General features: G+C 38.5%; 1 non-coding gene across 1 annotated transcript; it reads right to left on the reverse strand.

The window, feature by feature from the left end:
* Positions 1–4,239: 4,239 nt before the first annotated feature.
* Positions 4,240–4,328, reverse strand: LOC139873774 (small nucleolar RNA R12). The gene has a single exon (XR_011767496.1). It is a non-coding gene; the product is annotated as a small nucleolar RNA R12 (small nucleolar RNA).
* Positions 4,329–21,042: the final 16,714 nt, after the last annotated feature.

Here is a 21,042-nt window from a genome sequence, read left to right on the forward strand (position 1 = left end):
TGTTAATGGATAAGATATGCATTAAACAGGTTTCGAAACACCTATTCTGTCAAGCATATCCTTGAGATCCTTTTGATAACCATTCATATCATATCCTAAAGACAATCCGATAGAGATTAAAATTTTATAACGATCCTCCAGGTTTGCATCAATAACCGGCTTTGTAGCAGTACTCGCAGCATTAGAAGAGCATTTGGGAGAAGATACTCTATCACCCTTAAATCCCGGTGGTTTCGAAAAGGATTCGGAAGATTGAGTTTTTTGACCCGAAGCAGAATAATGATCTTTATTAGTTTCACCCAAATTCTGATCACTTGTATTCTTATCTTTTTTTTCCACAGTATCTTCAAGATTATTCATTTTATCACCAACTTTATTAATATCTATATTTTCCACAGTAGCAAAATGAGCATCATAATGATGGTGTGATTCAAATTTATTTTCATGAACTTCTTCATTAGACTTTACCTCGTTAAAGGGGATATTATAGTCATCAAACGAATCACGAACAAACTCACCATCTTCTAATATACCATGGCTTGATGAGGCTGATAGATTATCAAATGCGTCTTTACCGTCTTCTGATTTTTCAAAGAGAGATTCATTTAAGACTTTCAAAACGGTAGGTTTCCAGTCTTCAACTTCTTTAACAAGCGCCGTGTATTGTTTTTTTTTTACGGTAACATTAACACGTTCATGAATGTGATCAAGCGTCGTGGTAATGATGCATACTTTACCATTTCCTATCTTGTCCTCAATCTCAGAATCTTGAAAGACAGTTCTTCCAAAATGAAATGCGATCTTATTAAACACATCATAATCCCAAGCCATAGCAGGTAAACCAGCGATCTCAATCCAAATTGCCCTTTCTTTAATTGTGAACGAATCAGAGTATGGGCACAATTCGGATAAAGAGTTACGAACCAACAAATTAGACTTAAAATTATCCCTAGACTCACGGTTAGGGAATTCAATCCATAACCAAGAACCACCCATATAATGAACAATCAATGAATCAAAGCCTTCATCATGCCAAATACGATTAAGAAAAGGAATCTGTGAAGGGAAAGCTGCTTTACCGAACATAATGAGATCAGAGTTTTCCATGGATAGCAGTTCATCGTCTTCAATATTTATCGTTTTAACCGGGCTCGAAGTTGGTTTATAGGTCTTGGAACCACCAAATAACGAAGCATAGGATCTCTCCTGCCCATTCCCATTGATATTTGGAGGGGCCTTAGACACACGAGGAATCGGTTTTGAGGTACGGTTACCTTTGATGTTATTGTTGTTATTGACCGGCTTCGAACCCGATTTATCAAATTTTGCAATGGCTGCAAAGAGATGATAATTACCGACCCAGATTGATGATAAAGCCGAAGTCAGGTTATGAACCGATTCAACATTTAAGAATCTGACAAAGCCAAATCGACATCCATTCTTTGTTAACTTTTTAGCGATGTAAACGTCTATAATTTTACCCTGCTTAGAGCAAAGTTCTCGAAGATCGTTGGATTCGAAGTTACGAGGAAAGTTTGTGATGAAGATATTAGTAGAGATTTTTGCAGTGTAAAGGTGATCTAAATTGGGTGAGGAAGACATACCGGAAAATTAAGAAGATCCGGCAGTGAAGGATTCAATCGCCGGAGCGATCTAGTTTCCAATTACTTGTAATCCTGAATATCATTGTATAGTATTCTCTAAGTCTATGTAATCGCGCAATCCATTATTAATAATAATACTTTCTTGCTTAAAAAAAAAAAAAAGAATATATGAATACAGTTTAGACACACTGTAAGGTATACGGGTGGCTCTTAAACATTGTATGAAAAGAATATTATGTGATCAAAACGTCAAAGTTAGGATGGTATCCTGTCATAATGATCACATAACAATCAAATTTATCATAAACCAATCAAGTAAGAATATGTTCCACTTGTAATACAAGATATTTTGATTCAAGTTTTTTTTTTTTTTTTTTTTTTTTTTTTTTTTTTTTTTTGGAAAAACGAGAATCGAGTCATTGACGGGACCACCAGCGGAGTTCCCACCACCTGATCATATCCGTTTCACGTGCCAAGGATGTTCCACCGGACAACTGCCATAAGACACCATAGGGAAACACTCACTGAATAACTGTGAGCACAGCTCAAACATCGATGCCTCCAAGGGACTTCATAATCAAATGCAAAGCAAATTGCATTATGAAATTCTCATATGAGACTCGAACTCAAAACCTCACAAGACACTCGAAGCGCGGTAACCACTCAACTATATGAAGATAGTTAAAGATATTTTGATTTAACTACTAGAATAAAATTCTTCAAACCGTCCAAAAGAATATTAATCTTATATAATTCTAACATAGGATCATATTATTGTGTTTATTTGTTGTACTATAAAAAAGACCACAAACCGTTCCCTAACATACCCAACTCGATCAAACACACAATTATAAATCCTTGTACCAGACAACAATTAATGGCAGGTAATAAGACACTTGTGCCAAAAGGCAACTCTTTGTATACTAATCTTCCAGCTCGACAAGGTGATCAGGAAAACAGGCCGAAAATGAAAATCCCTGTCAGCCCATATGCGGTTGAGACCAAGACAAACGAGCGGGCTCGTTCGCCTGCTATTGGATACGCCAATTCTTTTGATTCGCCAACAAAATATGAGCTCTTACAGGAATACGTGTACGCCCCAAACGGGTTGAGCACTCCTAACACATATGAATCAAGGATCAATCTTTACGATTATAAAACAAACAACAGGCTCAATTATGATAACTACAACCCACAAGTGAAACATAATAATGTTTCATCCACAATGAATCATCTTTTATCCAGTCCGGTCCACGATTCAGATAAATCCCAAAGGTTTCATTCAGCACCGGGCTTGGGTGGAGCAACACCACGTGTTACAACCAATAAAGTTACTGGTCCACTGACACCACTTCATCCTCCTACAACCACAGCTAAAAGTACGAGTGAACCCTTTGGTTACTTAAAAGAATCAGCGAATCGTTCGCTGGCCTTAGATTTGGTCCCAAGGAGAAGAGGTGTGCTTGACGATCTGTCTAGTCGTGCAGCACCACTTCAACCGAAGAGCATATCTGAACGATTTATTGCTAAGCCAAACACTGCTACTCACAACCTTATGAACACAAGAAGCAGTTATTGGTAGTCACAATGTCATTAGGAGGTACCTTAGATATGTTGTCCCATAAATAAATTGGCTCAAAAGCTGGTAAATTCGAGCATCTATATAAGGGTCATAAGTGAACCATACCTATCAGTGTATGTACTCCTTAACTTCATTATTGTATCTTAAACCTTACATAAGTATAGTGATTGATAGATATCCAACGAAGCCTCAAAATGAAACAAAACACAGACAACTGCCTAACAATTTTACAACTTTCAATAACAAAGTCCAGGTTCAGAACCGTAATATATTCTAGCTCAATAACAAGATCAAAAAATTAAACTGTAACGAAAGCTAAACGAATTGTTAGGTTTAGCTATCGACAAAGTCACTTAATTACGTACTCAAAGAAACATCTCACAAATCTATTGCACATTTCATAATGGTGAGATAAAGAATACTGACTCAAGTAAACTGTGAAATCTAATTCTTAAATGCAGTTCGTTCTTTGGCTTTTAGCATTTTCAAAACCTTCTTCACAATCTTATATTCTTCAACCAAACACGCTCCAATAATCCTATTAAAATACACTATATGCACGGTAAACAGTTCTTTGATTTCTAGACTAGACAACCTTGAACGCCTGTATTTCAGCAGGCCTCAAATGCAGAATCCGTATTCATCACAAGACACAAGTACTGTCAAATTATTATATTTCCACTTAAATCATACCGAGCAATGTTTATGTTTAGTAACTTCTTGGCAATAACAAGTATTATTTGGTAACACTTCCAAACCAAATGTATTACAACAATGGGTCAAGCGAATACAAATTTATCCAAAACTCTATTAACAATCATTTCTATCAAATGTATCCAATCACTTATTCTTTGTTGAAAGTAATATGATGTCTTGTCACTAGTTTACAAATTAAAATGCCAAATACATGCAAAAATACTTTTACAGGGTACACTTTGAGTAATGTTTGCTACTTTCACAAAATCTTAAACTCTAAAATTTGTACAAATTAACAACAGTAAAAACACAAATTATGATATAGAGATAGTAAAAATTCATGTATAATGTATGATAATGAGTCAGAAGTAGCTGGTTGTAAGATCACATTCTCCTTTTTAGAGAGAAATCATTGGGAGTCCGTCTGATTTTATCATCATCCTCATTATCGTTACACAAAGTAGACCATCATCATGTAATAACCAATCAAAACCAATTATTATTTGATAAGAAAATAATTGAGTTAACAATTAATTATACATATAATAAATATAACCAATCATGAGTGGTTTGGGGGTTGGCTCGTTAATTGATTTCATACTCTAAACAAACTCAAAAACGCAAATCTATCTACAGAAACTACATATCTCAAATTATAAAGTTTACATTATACTGATATACAGTTGGAAACTAAACTTGATTGTGGGCTATTTGTTTTGGATTTGGGCATGCAATTATACAAATATTTTGGATCAAGATTATAGCCCATTATGTAGAAACTTCTTGTAATATGTAGTAGTGAAAGTGTGTAGAATAATCTTGTAAAATATCTAAGTCTAGAATTATCATGAGAATATTTAGGAAATATCTAGATATTAGATGATGAAGTATTCTAGACTAGTCCATGGTGTAGTATAAATAGATGGATTCACCTCTCATTTGTAATCAAGCAACAAAGCAATTCAATAAGCAAATCAAGTAATAAACAAAGCCTTCAAGATCAATCAAACTTCTAAATCATCAATCCTCTCTTCCACAAATAATATACATAACCTCCTATTTCTAACAAATTGATATCAAGAGCTTGGTTCGACAAGATGATGGCCAACAATGTCATCACATTTCCTCGCCTCACAAAGGATAATTATGATCGATGGAGCATCCAAATGAAGACCTTCCTAGGTGGACAAGACTTATGGGAGATTGTGGAGGAAGGCTATGAGGAACCTGCAGAAAAAGGTCCTCTCGATAAGGAGAAAAAATTAATGAAGATGAACGATCAAAAGGCTCTTTCCATCATCCAACAAAGTGTAGATGATGGAGCTTTTGAGAAAATTGCAAGTGCAACCACCGCCAAGAAAGCATGGGAGATCTTGGAGAATTCTCACAAGGGAGTTGAAAAGGTGAAAAAGGTTTGACTACAAACACTACGAGGTGAGTTCGAATCCTTAAATAAGAAAGACTCAGAATCAATTTCCGATTATTTTACAAGAGTCTTGGTCATTGTCAATCAATTAAAGAGGAATGGTGAAACTCTAAGTGATGTAAGAGTCATTGAGAAGATTCTTAGATCATTAGATTCAAAATTCGACTATATAGTCGTAGCCATCGAAGAATCTAAAGATCTAGAATCAATGACTATCGATGAACTCATGGGTTCACTACAAGCCCATGATGAGAGGTTCAATAAGAATAATAAGGAGCCATTGGAGCAAGCTTTACAAGCAAAACTGTCTTTCAAGGAAGAGAGCAGTGAAAAGACTCATCAATCGAGTCAAAGAGGTCGTGGTCAAGTACGTGGCCGAGGACGAGGGCAAGGATATTTCAAACGTGGAGGCTATAGTTGTTACAAAAATGAAGAAAGAAGCCAAGATTTTCACTCGACAAGAGGTCGCGGGAGAGGCTATACAAGTATAAGGCCAAGGTATGACAGCTCTCAAATTAAATGCTATAATTGTCATAAATTTGGCCACTATGCTTCGAAATGCGAGAAGTCAAACAATTACGTGCAAGCAAGAGTAAATTTTGCACAAGAAGATAACGAAGCCGTGGAAAACACTTTGTTACTAGCATGCAAAGGTGATGACAACGGAGAATCAAATTTGTGGTATCTCGACACGGGTGCAAGCAACCATATGTGTGGTGACAAAAGCATGTTTGTCCAGTTAGACGAGGTAATAAGTGGAAATATCACCTTCGGAGATTCCTCAAAAGTCCCGGTTAAAGGCAAAGGTAAGATCCTCATCCGCTTGAAAAATGGAAGGCATCAATTTATCTCTAACGTGTATTATGTACCCAATATGAAGACAAATATACTGAGTATTGGACAACTCTTAAAGAAAGGCTATGATATTCACATGATAAATCGTAGTCTTTATCTGAGAGACCAAAAAGGAGGTTTGATTGCTAAGGTGCCAATGTCAACGAATAGGATGTTCATGCTAAATATTCAACATGACATTCCAAGATGTTTAAAAGCATGTTTCAAAGACAATTCTTGGCTTTGACACATGAGATACGGGCACTTAAATTTTGGAGGGTTAAAATTATTATCAAGTAAAGGAATGGTGAAGGGTTTGCCTCCAATTAATCATCCGGATCAAATATGTGAGGGATGCCTTCTAGGAAAGCACTTCCGAAACAGTTTTCCAACAGAAGCTTCTAGTAGAGCGAAGAAACCTCTAGAACTTATTCACACGGATGTGTGTGGACCCATCAGCCCACCGTCTTTTGGTAAAAATAGATATTTTATTCTATTCATTGATGATTTTAGTCGAAAGACATGGGTCTATTTTCTAAAAGAGAAGTCGGAAGCTTTTGGAATGTTCAAGAAGTTTAAAGCATTTGTGGAGAATCAAAGTGGTCTCACCATAAAGGCGTTGAGATCCGATCGTGGAGGAGAGTTCACATCCAAGGAATTCAAGAAATTTTGCGATAACAACGGGTTACGATGTCCTCTAACTCTTCCGTATTCACCTCAACAAAATGGTGTTGCGGAAAGAAAAAATAGGACCATTCTTGATATGGCCCGGAGTATGTTAAAGAGCAAAAGGATGCCTAAGGAGTTTTGGGCTGAGGCAGTGGACTGTGTGATCTATCTATCAAATCGCTCGCCCACTAGAAGTGTCAAGAACAAAACGCCCATTGAAGCTTGGAGTGGAAGGAAGCCCGGCATCTCACACCTTCGAGTGTTCGAAAGTGTGGCATATGCTCATGTGCTAGATCAGAAGAGGACGAAGCTCGATAATAAAAGCGAGAAACTCATATTCGTGGGTTATGACTCAAGTTCGAAGGGTTACAAGCTATACAATCCCAAGAATGGTAAAGTAATCTCAAGTCGAGACGTGGTGTTCGATGAAGAAGCAACATGGGATTGGAATGTTCCCGAAGAGGAGAACTACGACTTTCTCCCTTATCCATTCGAGAGTACTGCAAAGAATTAAGAATATCTAGAAGTTCAAGAACCTTCTTGTACACCATCTCCGCACTCTCCACATACTCCAACCACTACACCTAATGAAGTGACACCAACATCAGGAGGAGAATCAAGTAGGCTACAACATCACACAAGGAGCATTGAGGAGTTGTACGAGGTAACACAGCCTATTGAGGATCTATCATTGTTCTGCCTTCTTGCCGATTGTGAGCCAATAAGCTATGAAGATGCAGCAAAAAGCTAAAAGTGGAAACGTGCTATGGACGAAGAGATTCAAGCAATCGAGAAGAATAATATGTGGGATCTTGCCACACTACCAAAGGGACATAAGGCTATTGGTGTAAAATGGGTGTACAAGGCCAAGAAGAATTCCAAAGGTGAAGTTGAAAGATATAAGGCAAGGTTGGTGGCGAAGGGATATAGTCAACGAGCCGGCATAGACTATGACGAGGTATTTGCTCCCGTCGCTCGTCTAGAAACTATAAGATTGATAATCTCACTTGCGGCTCAACATAATTGGAAGATTTATCAAATGGATGTCAAATCCGCGTTCCTTAATGGCCACTTAGAAGAAGAAGTCTATATAGAACAACCTTTGGGATACATCGTGAAAGGCCAAGAGAATAAGATGCTAAAATTGAAAAAGGCCTTATACGGGTTGAAGCAAGCACCTCGGGCATGGAATAGCAGGATAGATAAGTATTTCCAGCAGAATGACTTTACGAAATGCCCCCATGAGCATGCCCTCTACACCAAAGTTAGCAATGATGGAGATGTTATGATTGTGTGCCTATACGTGGATGACTTGATATTCACTGGTAGTAATCCCAAAATGTTTGAGGAGTTCAAGAAAGCAATGGTTCGGGAGTTCGAGATGACCGACATTGGACTTATGGCATACTATCTTGGGATCGAGGTAAAACAAAAGAAAGAAGGAATATTCATATCCCAAGAAGGTTATGCGAATGAGGTGCCCAAGAAGTTTAAGATGAATGACTGCGAGTCAATGAATACACCGGTGGATTGCAATCTCAAATTGTCAAAAGATGATGAAGGATACTTGGTGGACCCAACACAATACAAGAGTTTGGTTGGAAGTTTGAGGTACCTAACCTGCACGAGGCCAGATATTCTCTACGGAGTTGGACTAGTAAGTCGATACATGGAAGCACCTACAATAAATCACTTGAAGGCGGCCAAGAGGATACTTCGCTACATCAAAGGTACGATTGACTATGGCCTGTTTTATTCGCCTTCTGAGCACTTCAAGCTAGTTGGATACAGTGATAGTGATTGGGCTGGAGACATAGATGATCGTAAGAGTACGAGTGGTTTCGTTTTCTATATGGGAGATACGGCGTTCACATGGAGCTCGAAGAAGCAACCCATTGTGACTCTGTCAACGTGTGAAGCCGAGTTTGTAGCAGCAACATCGTGCACCTGTCATGCAATATGGCTCAGGAAGTTACTAAATGAGCTTAAGTTTTTTTTAAAAGGAAGCTACGGATATATATGTGGATAACAAGTCTGCGATTGCTCTAGCAAAGAATCCAGTCTTCCATGATCGAAGCAAGCACATCGATACGAAATACCATTTCATCAGGGAGTGTGTTACAAATAAAGAGGTGCAGATAAAGTACACGAAGTCATTCGACCAAGTTGCTGATATTTTCACAAAGCCTCTAAAACACGAGACTTTTAAGAGATTACGGAATATGCTCGGAGTGACGAAATCAAGTTTAAGGGGCGCTGTTGGAAACTAAACTTGATTGTGGGCTATTTGTTTTGAATTTGGGCTTGCAAGTATACAAATATTTTGGATCAAGATTATAGCCCATTATGTAGAAACTTCTTGTAATATGTAGTAGTGAAAGTGTGTAGAATGTGTGTAGAATAATCTTGTAAAATATCTAAGTCTAGAATTATCATGAAAATATTTAGGAAATATCTAGATATTAGATGATGAAGTATTCTAGACTAGTCCATGGTGTAGTATAAATAGATGGATTCACCTCTCATTTGTAATCAAGCAACAAAGCAATTCAATAAGCAAATCAAGTAATAAACAAAGCCTTCAAGATCAATCAAACTTCTAAATCATCAATCCTCTCTTCCACAAATAATATACATAACTTCCTATTTCTAACATATACTAGACTTCCAACTAATTAGTACAGTAACTAAAATTAAGCTATATTAGGGTTTCCATTCAGAGCAATTATTGAAAAATCACAACATAGCAAATAAAAAGCAAATTTAAAGTTGTTAATACGAGTGATGATTACCACGTGTTTTAACAACAGGATATTTGGTTGATTTAGCAGCATAGCTATGGCGTTTGAGATACTCAGTCGTTGCACTATTTAACGGGTGCCCTAATTTTAAACTGTGGTTAGGTTGTAAGAGTGCTGGGAGTGGTGGTATGTCACCACCTCGCCGGGTCATGCGTCGCACGTCTCACCAATCCCCCACCCCATCGGTTTGTTTAGTCCCTCCCTTGTAGTCTCCCATGCGACGTAAAATGCAACATGACCGTTTAATAATAAAAAAAAAAAGAAATTTAAAATAATTAAAATGTAAATGGATTTAGCCGTTGGGAGTAATTTTTTTTTTTTTTTAATTCTTCTATATATACATCCATTTTACTCAACTCATATTCACACAATCAAATCCAAATTCTCTCATCAAAATCAATATATTTCTTTAAAAAATGAGTAGTTCCGACGAAGAAAGTTTGGTGAACGCGATGAAAAGTATTTTTGCTTATCGAAATAACGTGGTAATTCCTAGAGAGTTCGAGGAACAAAATGAGGGTCAAAGCTCAAGACAAAAACGTCACTACATTTATCGTGATCGTGTAGAAGCGCACAATCATTTGATGAAAGATTACTTTGTTCAATATCCGAAGTATCCCCCTGAATATTTCAAACGGCGTTATCGAATGTCACAAAGTCTTCTTGAAAAAATAATTTAAGGTATACTTTCTTACTCTACTCGTCCCGATGCACCAGAGTATTTTACTTATTTTCAACAACGTCCAGATGCACGTGGTGTTCTCCGAGTATCTACTATTTTAAAAGTCACGTCTGCCATTCGTCAATTAGCATACGGTGATTCACCGGATCTATTTGACAAATATTTACAAATTTCAGAGAGAACATCACGTGAGTCTTTGCAAAATTTTACAAGATGTATTATAGATTTGTATGCTAATGTACACATGAGAGAACCAACCGAGGACGATATACGTCGGTTGTATCATAAACATGAAGAACTTCACGGCTTTCCTGGAATGCTTGGAAGCATTGACTGTATGCATTGGGCTTGGGGAAAATGTCTAAATGCATGGAAAGGGCAATTCACACGAGGCGATCACGGTTACCCGACAATCATGTTGGAAGCCGTTGCATCGTATGACAATTGGATTTGGCATGCATATTTTGGAATGGCAAATTCGAACAATGACTTGAATGTCCTTAATGCATCTCCATTGTTTGATAGTTTACTAACTGACACGGCTGTAATAACCCGCCTTTTTCCGTTAATTTATTTTAACGCCTGTCTTTTTTTTTTAATAATATATTTCGTTATCTAAATTCGTATCTTCCATTAATTAGCGTTTTAATCTTCCCGTTATTAATTATAACATCTCTCGTTTACTCTAGCATATTTAAAATAATTCGTATGGCTAATTCACGCACCCGTTTTTAAACTCGAGGGACTAATGTTGCCAAGGGACCAAAGTTGTGACTAGGTCAAATGGTCAAACCCCATCTCTTCTCCACTCATTCATTCCACCTCCCACCACATCTTTTTCTCTCTAGTTGCCAGAACACACATTTTACCCAAATCACTAAATCATCATCTAAATCAAATTTAGGAAGCTCACAACAAATCTAATTACATATTTGTGATCTACTACTCAAGACCTTCAATTTGGTACCAATTTTAATACTTGGGGTAAGCTTTTCAAAAACTCTAGATTTATTGTTCTTGGTGTTCTTGACTAATAAATGTGTTAGTTAATGTCTATGGCTCAAGTCTAACAAGAATATGTGATTTGTTTGCTTGTTCTTGATGTTTTGAGTAACTAGCTTAACTTTGGAAAAATGACTAGTTTAATCTTGGATTTTGGTTGATTAAATTTTGTTATATGTTAAAGTGCATGTATTAAACGTGTTACTAGTATCATTAGCTTCGTTTTGGTATGTAGGTTGACTTTGAAAAACTTCATTAACATAATTGTTGAATTCATGATTCTTGGTTAGGGTTTGATAGATTTTAAAACGGCATATCGTATGTGTAAATTGGATTCCCGAATCATTCTATGTGTTTATGGACTTGAAGCATTGAATGATGAACTTTCAATGATCATTCAATGTGGATTTGATTGTTGTAATGATGGATTTGATTGATGATATGTGTTTAGTTGTATTCCTTGTTAAAATACCTTTCCAACGATGTATGGTATACGTTTTTGAGAGTTTTCGGTTCATTAAATGTGTTGGAAAGAAGTTTGGTTCGAGACTTGACCAATTTTCAGCAAGTTCAGCACCTGGAAACAAGGACTTCATGATCGCGAAGCCCTGTGTGTGTAAAACCTCGCGATCGCGAGGAAACCCCGACCAAATTCTTTTTGTGATTTTCCAATTTCATTCCCGCTTACTCGCAACTCCGATTAACATGAAACTTGGTCAACATGCTTATTTATGACTACGTTTTTATGGACAATAGTCGGATACCGACCCGACCCCGTTGACTTTGACTATGACCAAAGTTGACTTTTGTTCAAACTTAACCAATACTTTGTGTAATCGTTATAACTTTATTTTATACTTATATATTGCATGAAACTTGACAACTTGACTCACATGCTATATAATTGAGTCGTAACGAGCCATAGGACTAATTGAACACATTTCGACCGACCTTGTGTCTTAACCGATATTGATATAACTTACTTGTTTAGGTCAAGACTAAACAACTTTCATTGCACAACTTTTACTCTTTAAATCATGGGATGAGAAACATATACATTTTATACTTTTATGCTTTGAACACAAGTACGAAAACAAACATTCCACGTACGAGTTAGAATAAAAAGTCTCAATTCAATTATCATTAGTTACACTTGCAGGGTGTAAGCGAGAACTTATGTTGTGTGGATCCATACGGGTTTGACGAACCCTCATTCGGACGGTTCGCTACCGTTAGCGAATGAAATATATTTTCGGGTATAGTGTAGGTTCTAACACTATGATGCAGAGGTTCGTATACAGTTAAGCCTTGATAATTGGGTGCTCGTGATACAAACAACTTTTGGAATGTAAATGATTTGTATAATCAACGTTATGAAAATACTAAATCTTGCGGTTCAAAAACAACGTTTACAAATACACCTATGATTTCACCAACGTTTTTCGTTGACAGTTTTCTTTATGTTTATCAGGTTCTTGATTGGCTACTTGATACATGCTTCCGCGTACACTTTGATTTTCTTGCTTGGAGTCAAGCATACATGCATACACTATTGATAGCATCCGTGATTTTCAATTTATATTATGTCGCAAATTATTTCATTTATACTTTGTAACTTTTGTAAACTTAAACTTGTTGTCGAATCGTTTGGTAAACTTAAAACTTTGCAAGTCATATACGTTTCAAATGAATGTGACATAATTTTGGTCAAACGCGTCTCATTTAGGGACTATGACCACGTAATGGGACCTAAGTTGAGGGCGCCGTCAATGGCGATTTTGGCGGATCGTCACAGTTGGTATCAGAGCATTGCTTGTAGGGATCTAGGATATGCATTAATGTGTCTGACAGAGTCGTTAGGACGCACTAGTGAGTCTAGACTACAACCCGATAGTTAACAATGGCATTCTGACTTGCATTTGCTATAGGTAGCACTTACTTGACTACTTGTGCATTTTTACTTGAATCTTTCTTAGGTGAACTTATTAATTATACCTAACTCTCTTCATACAAACCCACATTCTACCACTTTCTGGTAACACACGTAAACCTAAGATTTATACGCGTATGGATGACGACGACTTCATTAGTTACACTAGTTCGGGAACTTTGTCTCCCAGGTTGTTATTCACCACCGTCCCAGCTTACTATCCACAAGTGCTATAAAGTTTCCACCACTATGGCAATCACTAACCACTTCCGATGTTACACCGGTGTTCTTCACTATCTACCATTTCTTGTTACTACCATCACCACTTTAGGTGAGTATCGTCATCAAATACTTATCACTACGGTTGCGTACTACTCGTTATCATAATTCGTTACTCTTTTCATACCTAAAGACATTATTGTTTGACTCGAATCGCATTGACGTGAACAACCAATTATACACTTCCCTCGGGAAATGCATCTTCAGAGGTTGCACTAATTATTTCGGTTAAATACGAGTCACGTTAAAGAATGTCATTACACTTTGTTCATTTTAAATCTTCACGATTTCACGAACTTAATTCTATGGAGTGATGTGGAATAGAGGTATGAGTTAGTGTAATATAACGACACCCGATCACTGTGGTTATATTATGGTAAGTCATACCAAAGTTCTAATCACTCATGATGGTAATTGGACTTGATCAACCTAATCACCACCATGTGCCATATTACATGACTTTATTTTCTTGATTGCCAAGGACACACCTTTGATTATTGCCAAACCATATTTATGCTTCTGAACAAATGACCAATTATTTCAACTTCAAAACATAAGTTACACGTGTATACTATCTCGTTTTCGCACAGTTTTATCGACAAACTACAAAATTGTAAGACCCGAACAATCACTGTACAGAAGTGTAAATAGGGTGCATATAGTGTGGGGGGCTGTATATAATTAAACTGAGGTCAGAGGCTGCCCAGGCCCTTGTGCGCGCCGCGCAAGGGTAAGGGTGCGCGTCGCGCACTTGCACTGTTGGCAGATTCTAGCTTTTAAATAAAGTTTAATGAGGGGCATTATGGTCCTTTCACATGGAGCCGGTTTTAGGGCACTTATGGCCAGATTTGTGGTGGTTGAGGAACATTCAACACAACCACCAACATCATCTTCAATTCCACTTTAATCTTAGAGAGAGAAACCCTTTAAGTGAGAGAAAGCTTAAATCAAGGAGGAAGAAGCTTGATCCGGGTTAAAGCTCAAGTATTAAAGTTGTTCATCTAGCTTTCAGCTACGTTTTGATTGTGGTGGTATGTCCTAACTTTGATTTCCTTACTTTAATTTATATAAGGGTTAGGGTTTGGGTTATTGATGAACATAAAACTCATATTTGGTGATTTTGGATGTTCTTGGGTAAGATTGAGTCATGAGGACTTAATAGTAACTAACCTAGGGTTTCAAAAGGTTAATTGGTGATTATGAGTCTTAAATGGAAAGTTAATCACTAGCACACTTTGTTGTTCTTTTAATTGAGTGTATTTGGGTTGTGGATGACCCAAATGGGTGTGTTGACCTCGGAATGGGTCAAAAGAGTTTTGAATGACCTAGTGATGTATAGTTGGGTGACTTAATGCCATGGTCACTAGTTTTAGTGATTATTGGTAGGTTTGGCCCTATGATTGGTATTATGAGAACAAAGGGTGAACACTTACACTAAGCGGTCTATTTGGGCGGGTTAGTGTTCCATTTAGATAAGCGTTGATTTTATGTTAATATCATAGGTGATTTCATTGATGGTTGAAGATCTTGTGGGCTTACCTTCGTTTTGGATACAAGGTGAGTGTAATGATTATATGCGTATGTATATAATGTATTTATTTGTATACTATGGTATGGATGAAAGAGCCGGTAGTGTCATAGTATGTGCGATTGTGCTATGATGTGAACCAAAGAGCCGGTAGCGTCATAGTATGTGTGTTGTAGTGTGAACTAAAGAGCCGGTAGCACTACGGCATGATTTGTTAGAGTGTGAACCAAAGAGCTGGTAGCACTTTAACGCGAGTATGACTCAGGTTGTGATGTGAACCAAAGAGCCGGTAGCATCATAACCGATGCGTATGGTGTGAACCTGAGAGCCGGTAGCACCATGACGCGAGAATGGTTAACCATGGTTGTGTATTGTATTGTAGCATATTGTATTACGTCGATTATATGTTATTGATTATGCTAGTTGTAGTTTTGGAGATTATTAACTTCGTACTTGAGATGGTATGCTAATTGTATTGCTAGCATGTATGCGGTATGTGTGTAAGTGATTGCAAGTAGGTATATTATATATATATATATATATATATATATATATATATATATATATATATATATGTGTATAATTATTCCATTCATTAAGCTTTAGCTTACCCTCTCATTGTTTACCTTTTTATAGGCTCCGGCGTGGACAAGGGTAAGGGCGTTCATTTGGATTAGAGATCCTGCTTAGTTTTGATAGGGGACGCTTTTTGGATGTGTTAGCTTTTGAAGTTTGACCTAGATTTGGGTAGTTTAACCCCCAAACATCATGCTCTAGTGTCGTTTGGAATTTAAACTAGTGTGGTCAAAACTTACATTTTGTATGAAACTCGTATTTCGGCCATATGTGGGCCCGGTTAGTACAACTTGTTTTAATATTGAAACGTGTTAGTTTTACATATTAGAACATGTTGTGAAAAGCGTTTCGTCTAAATATGTCAGGAAGTGGGAGATCTTTATTTAAAAATTGACAAAACCGGACAGAAGCTGAATTGGCCTGTGCGCGCCGCGCGCCCTAAAGTGCTGCGCGCCACGCACTACACTGTATAAAAAAATATTTATTTCGCGTGTTCGAATGTATAACGGGTTGGGTTGTTACAAGTGGTATCAGAGAATGGTCTAAGGGATTTAGGCGACTTGAGATAGGTGCCTAGACTTACACTTTATTGTGTATGCGCTTTATGCGGGACTTGTAGGAGACGGGTCGGACCCGGAATTGGTTAGTGCTTAGGTTTAGGTGAACTAACTATGCGCTAATTGTTTTGTGTTGTATTTGCAATCATCAAGCGAGATAGACGTTGTACTAGCAAGTTAACGCGACATGCTCGCGTAACAATGATTAGCTACCATTGTTACGGGTTCAAATCGTGTCAAACAAGCGATGTACGACGATTGTTGAGCAAGATGGGGTGGTGCGAGATGTACTTATATGCTTTTATGTAAAGTCCTTTCATTTCATTGTTTAACCTATTTCCGTTTTATAGTATGAAGACGAGAAACATACCCGAGAACAATGAAGGGGGTACGAGTGAGGATGTCGAGTTTACGGCCAAGGTGGAGGCCATTATGCAAAGGCGTCATGCGGCCTTTCTAGAGGATGTTAGGAAGATGTTCTTAGATTCGATTGATGTGCAAGTAGTCAATCTAGTCAAGGAACAAGTTAAGATTGTTCTTCAAGAGGATAACGTTGGAAGGTGAGACTTCCACTATAAAAATTTCAAGGATGCTCAACCTCCTACCTTTGAAGGTGAACGAGACCCGCTCAAGAGTGCTCGTTGGATCTCCGACATGGAGGGCGATTTTCGTACTAGTGAGTGCCCTCTCGATAAAAGGACAAGGTATGGTAGTAGCATGATGAGGGGTGACGCTAAGTTGTGGTGGGATGCGAATATCCGACTTTATGGCGAAGAACAAAGTATGAGTTTGACGTGGGACTAGTTTAAGGAAGAATTTTTCAAGGAGTACCGAACTTCGGCCGATCTTTCGAGGCTTAAGGACGAGTTGCGTACTTTGAGGCAAGGGTCAATGGAATTGAACACTCTCAAGTCCACTTTCTTATCAAAGACCCAATTTTGCCCAGAGTATGTCGGGAATGACCATATGTTAAAAGAAGATTTCTACCGAACCTTGAATAATAACTATCAAGAAAGGATTAGTAGGAATTCGGCGAAAACTTTTGATGAGTTGTTTGATATCGCTAAGGGTTTCGAGTCGCTTGCTCCGAGAAAGAGTGACTTCACCTTTGGCAAACGAAAATTTAAAGCTACTAGCCACTCGAACAAGAAGAGTAGGAGTGTGACCGAGAGCCTTGGTAGTGTGAAAAAGGGGGCTTCTAAGAGTTTTGGACCCATGTGCTACAATTGTAGGCGACAAGGTCACTTAGCCCGTGATTGTACGAACCCATCTTCCAATAAAATCGTTTGTTTTAATTGTAATAAAGAGGGTCACCGAAGGACGGAATGTCCCGATTTGAGGGGTGATCAAGTTAAGAAGCTAGAAAACGCGGCGGGGACGGCGAGGGGATGAAATTACTTAATAACCCATTATGAGGCCAAGCAATTAAACGAAGTTGTCTCAGGTACTTTCATGGTTAACTCTAATCCGGCAAGGATCCTATTTGATAGCGGTGCTAATTTATCGTTTGTTTCTCCAACATTTGTTTCTAAGCTTGATAAACTGCTAGCTAAGTTAAGTCATCCGGTAGAAGTTGAAATAGCGGATGGTAAGACGGTGTTAGGGGTTGATGTTTGTAATGATTGTGATATTGTGTTTGGTTCCGAAACGTTTAAAATTGATCTTATCCCGATGACCTTAGGTGAATTCGATATTGTCGTTGGTATGGATTGGCTCGATCGTCATAGAGCCGATATTGCATGCCATGAAAAATCTATTCGTGTGAAGACCCCATGTGGGGGAGAGTTAATTATTCATGGCGAGAGACGGAGAAGACTTGTGCCATTATGCACTTATGTACGGGCACGTTGTTTTCTTGTTAGTGGTGGCATGGCTTTTCTTACTCATGTAGTTGATACTCGTGAAGAGCCACCACCCATTCGTGAAATTTCGGTGGTTAGTGAATTCGAAGACGTTTTTCTGGATGAATTACCGGGTGTTCCGGCAGAAAGACAGGTTGAATTTCGCATTGAGTTGGTTCCGGGTGCTACTCCCATTGCTAAAACTCCTTATCGTTTAGCACCAACGGAAATGCAAGAGTTGTTAAATCAAACCCAAGACTTGCTTGAGAAGGGTTTTATTCGACCGAGTGCTTCGTCGTGGGGTGCTCCGGTTTTATTCGTGAAGAAGAAGGATGGTAGTATGCGGATGTGCATTGATTATCGTGAGTTGAACAAGGTGACAATCAAGAATTGTTATCCATTGCCTCGGATTGACGATTTGTTTGATCAACTCCAAGGAACGACATATTTTTCTAAAATTGACTTACGGTCCGGATATCACCAAATGCAGGTCCGTGAGGAAGATATTGAGAAAACTGCCTTTCGAACGCGTTATGGGCATTTTGAGTTTGTAGTTATGCCTTTCGGTCTTACGAATGCACCGGCGGCATTCATGGATCTTATGAACCGAGTGTGCCAACCTATGTTGGACAAGTCGGTGATTGTGTTCATTGACGACATACTTGTCTATTCGAAGAGTATGAAGGAACATGAACATCATTTGCGTGGTGTGTTGAAGACGTTGCGGAAGGAGAAGTTGTTTGCAAAATTCTCCAAATGTGAATTTTGGCTAAGGGAAGTTCAATTCCTTGGCCATATTGTGAACAAGGATGGTATTCAAGTAGATTCGGGGAAGATTGAGACAGTAAAGAGTTGGGGACGACCGACTACGCCTACGGAATTCCGAAGTTTTCTCGGATTGGCCGGTTATTATCGTCGGTTTATCCAATACTTTTCTAAGATCGCTTCTCCATTGACGAGAAAGAACGCGAGATTTAATTGGGAGAACGAGTAAGAAATTGCTTTTCAATTGTTAAAAGAGAAGTTATGTCAAGCTCCGGTGTTAGTATTGCCGGAAGGGGTAAATGACATGACGGTTTATTGTGATGCGTCTTTAAATGGGCTCGGGTGTGTTCTAATGCAAAGAGGTAAATTCATCGCTTATGCCTCTCGACAATTAAAGGACAAGAAACAAGATATCCGACTCATGATCTTGAGTTGGCGGCAGTTGTTCATGCGTTGAAAATTTGGCGTCATTATTTGTACGGTGTCAAATGTACGATTTATTAGGATCACAAGAGCTTAAAACATCTTTTTGATCAACGAGATTTGAATTATCGTCAACGTAGATGGATAGATGTGGTAAAAGACTACGATTGTGAAATACTTTATCATCCGGGTAAGGCGAATATGGTCGCGGATGCGTTAAGTCAGAAGAGTCAACATCCGACGATACGAGTAGGATCGTTACGCATGATTATTACTAACGATTTTCTTGTAAAGCTCGGTGAGATACAAATTGAAGCTTTTGTTAACAACAAACATGAGGAACGAATCGTGGGGCAAACGGAGTCTATTACCTTAGGCCCGCATGGTTTGTTGTCCTTTCAAGGACGAGTGTGAGTGCCTAGACTGGGAGATTTCTGACAAGTGCTACTTGATGAAGCACATAAGTCAAAGTATTCCATTCATCCGGGCGCGACGAAAATGTATCTTGATTTGAAGAAAGAGTATTGGTGGCCGGGCATGAAACGTGATGTCGTAAAGTATGTTGAACAATGTGTCACGTGTTTGCAAGTTAAGGCCGAGCACCAAAAGCCGTATGGTAAGTTACAACCGTTAGAAATTCTGAAATGGAAATGGGAGCACATTACCAAGGATTTCATTACAAAGTTACCAAAGACGGTGAGAACCCAATTTGATTCGATTTGGGTGATAGTTGATCGGTTGACGAAAAGTTCCTTTTTTCTTCCCATTCGAGAAACGATATCGTCGGAGACTTTGGCTAAATTATTTATCAAGGAGGTGATATCGAGGCCTGGGGTTCCTATATCTATTATTTCGGATCGAGACACTCGTTTCACATCTCGGTTTTGGAATAAGTTTCATGAAGATATGGGTACACAATTGAGAATGAGCACGGCGTACCATCCCCAAATGGAAAGTCAAACCGAACATACGAATCAAACATTAGAGGATATGTTACGGGCGTGTATTATTGATTTCGGCGGTAGTTGGGATGAGCACTTACCATTGGTGGAATTCTCGTATAATAATAGTTATCATACTAGTATCGGGATGCCACTTTATGAGATGCTTTATGGGCGGAGGTGTCGAACTCCGATTTGTTGGGGTGAGGTGGGTCAAAGAGAATTCGGGAGTACCGATTTGATTCTAGAGACGAATAGCAAGATTGAGATGATTCGGACTCATTTGAAAGCGGCTCAAGATAGACAAAAGTCGTATGCCGACAAACATAGGCGATTGATTGAGTTCCAAGAAGGTGACATGGTGATGCTTAAGGTTTAACCATGGAAGGGTATTATTCGATTTCAGAAATGGGGAAAGTTAGCTCCTCGGTTTATTGGGCCATTTAAGATTCTAGCTCGTGTTGGTGAAGTTGCGTATCGTTTGGAATTACCCGAAGAACTTGCGGGGATCCATAATACATTTCATGTTTCCCATCTCTGTAAGTACCTTGCGGATGATTCATCATGGATGCCATTAGACGAAATTGAGTTAAACAACAAGTTAGAATATGTTGAGGAGCCTATTGCTATACTCGATGAGAAGGTTAAGCGGTTGAGGAATAAAGAGGTGAGAACTTATAAAGTTCAATGGCGTCGTAGTAAAGGTTCCGAGTTTACATGGGAGCCCGAGGAATTTGTGTTAGTTTATCTTCCCTCTTGTCATGCGGCTTGGATCCGAGGACGCTCTCCGATTCAAGTGGAGGAGAGTTTTAAGACCCGAACAATCACTGTACAGAAGTGTAAATAGGGTGCATATAGTGTGGGGGGCTGTATATAATTAAACTGAGGTCAGAGGCTGCCCAGGCC

Source organism: Rutidosis leptorrhynchoides, chromosome 10 (assembly GCF_046630445.1).
Source record: "Rutidosis leptorrhynchoides isolate AG116_Rl617_1_P2 chromosome 10, CSIRO_AGI_Rlap_v1, whole genome shotgun sequence".
NCBI classification, from domain to species: Eukaryota; Viridiplantae; Streptophyta; class Magnoliopsida; order Asterales; family Asteraceae; genus Rutidosis; species Rutidosis leptorrhynchoides.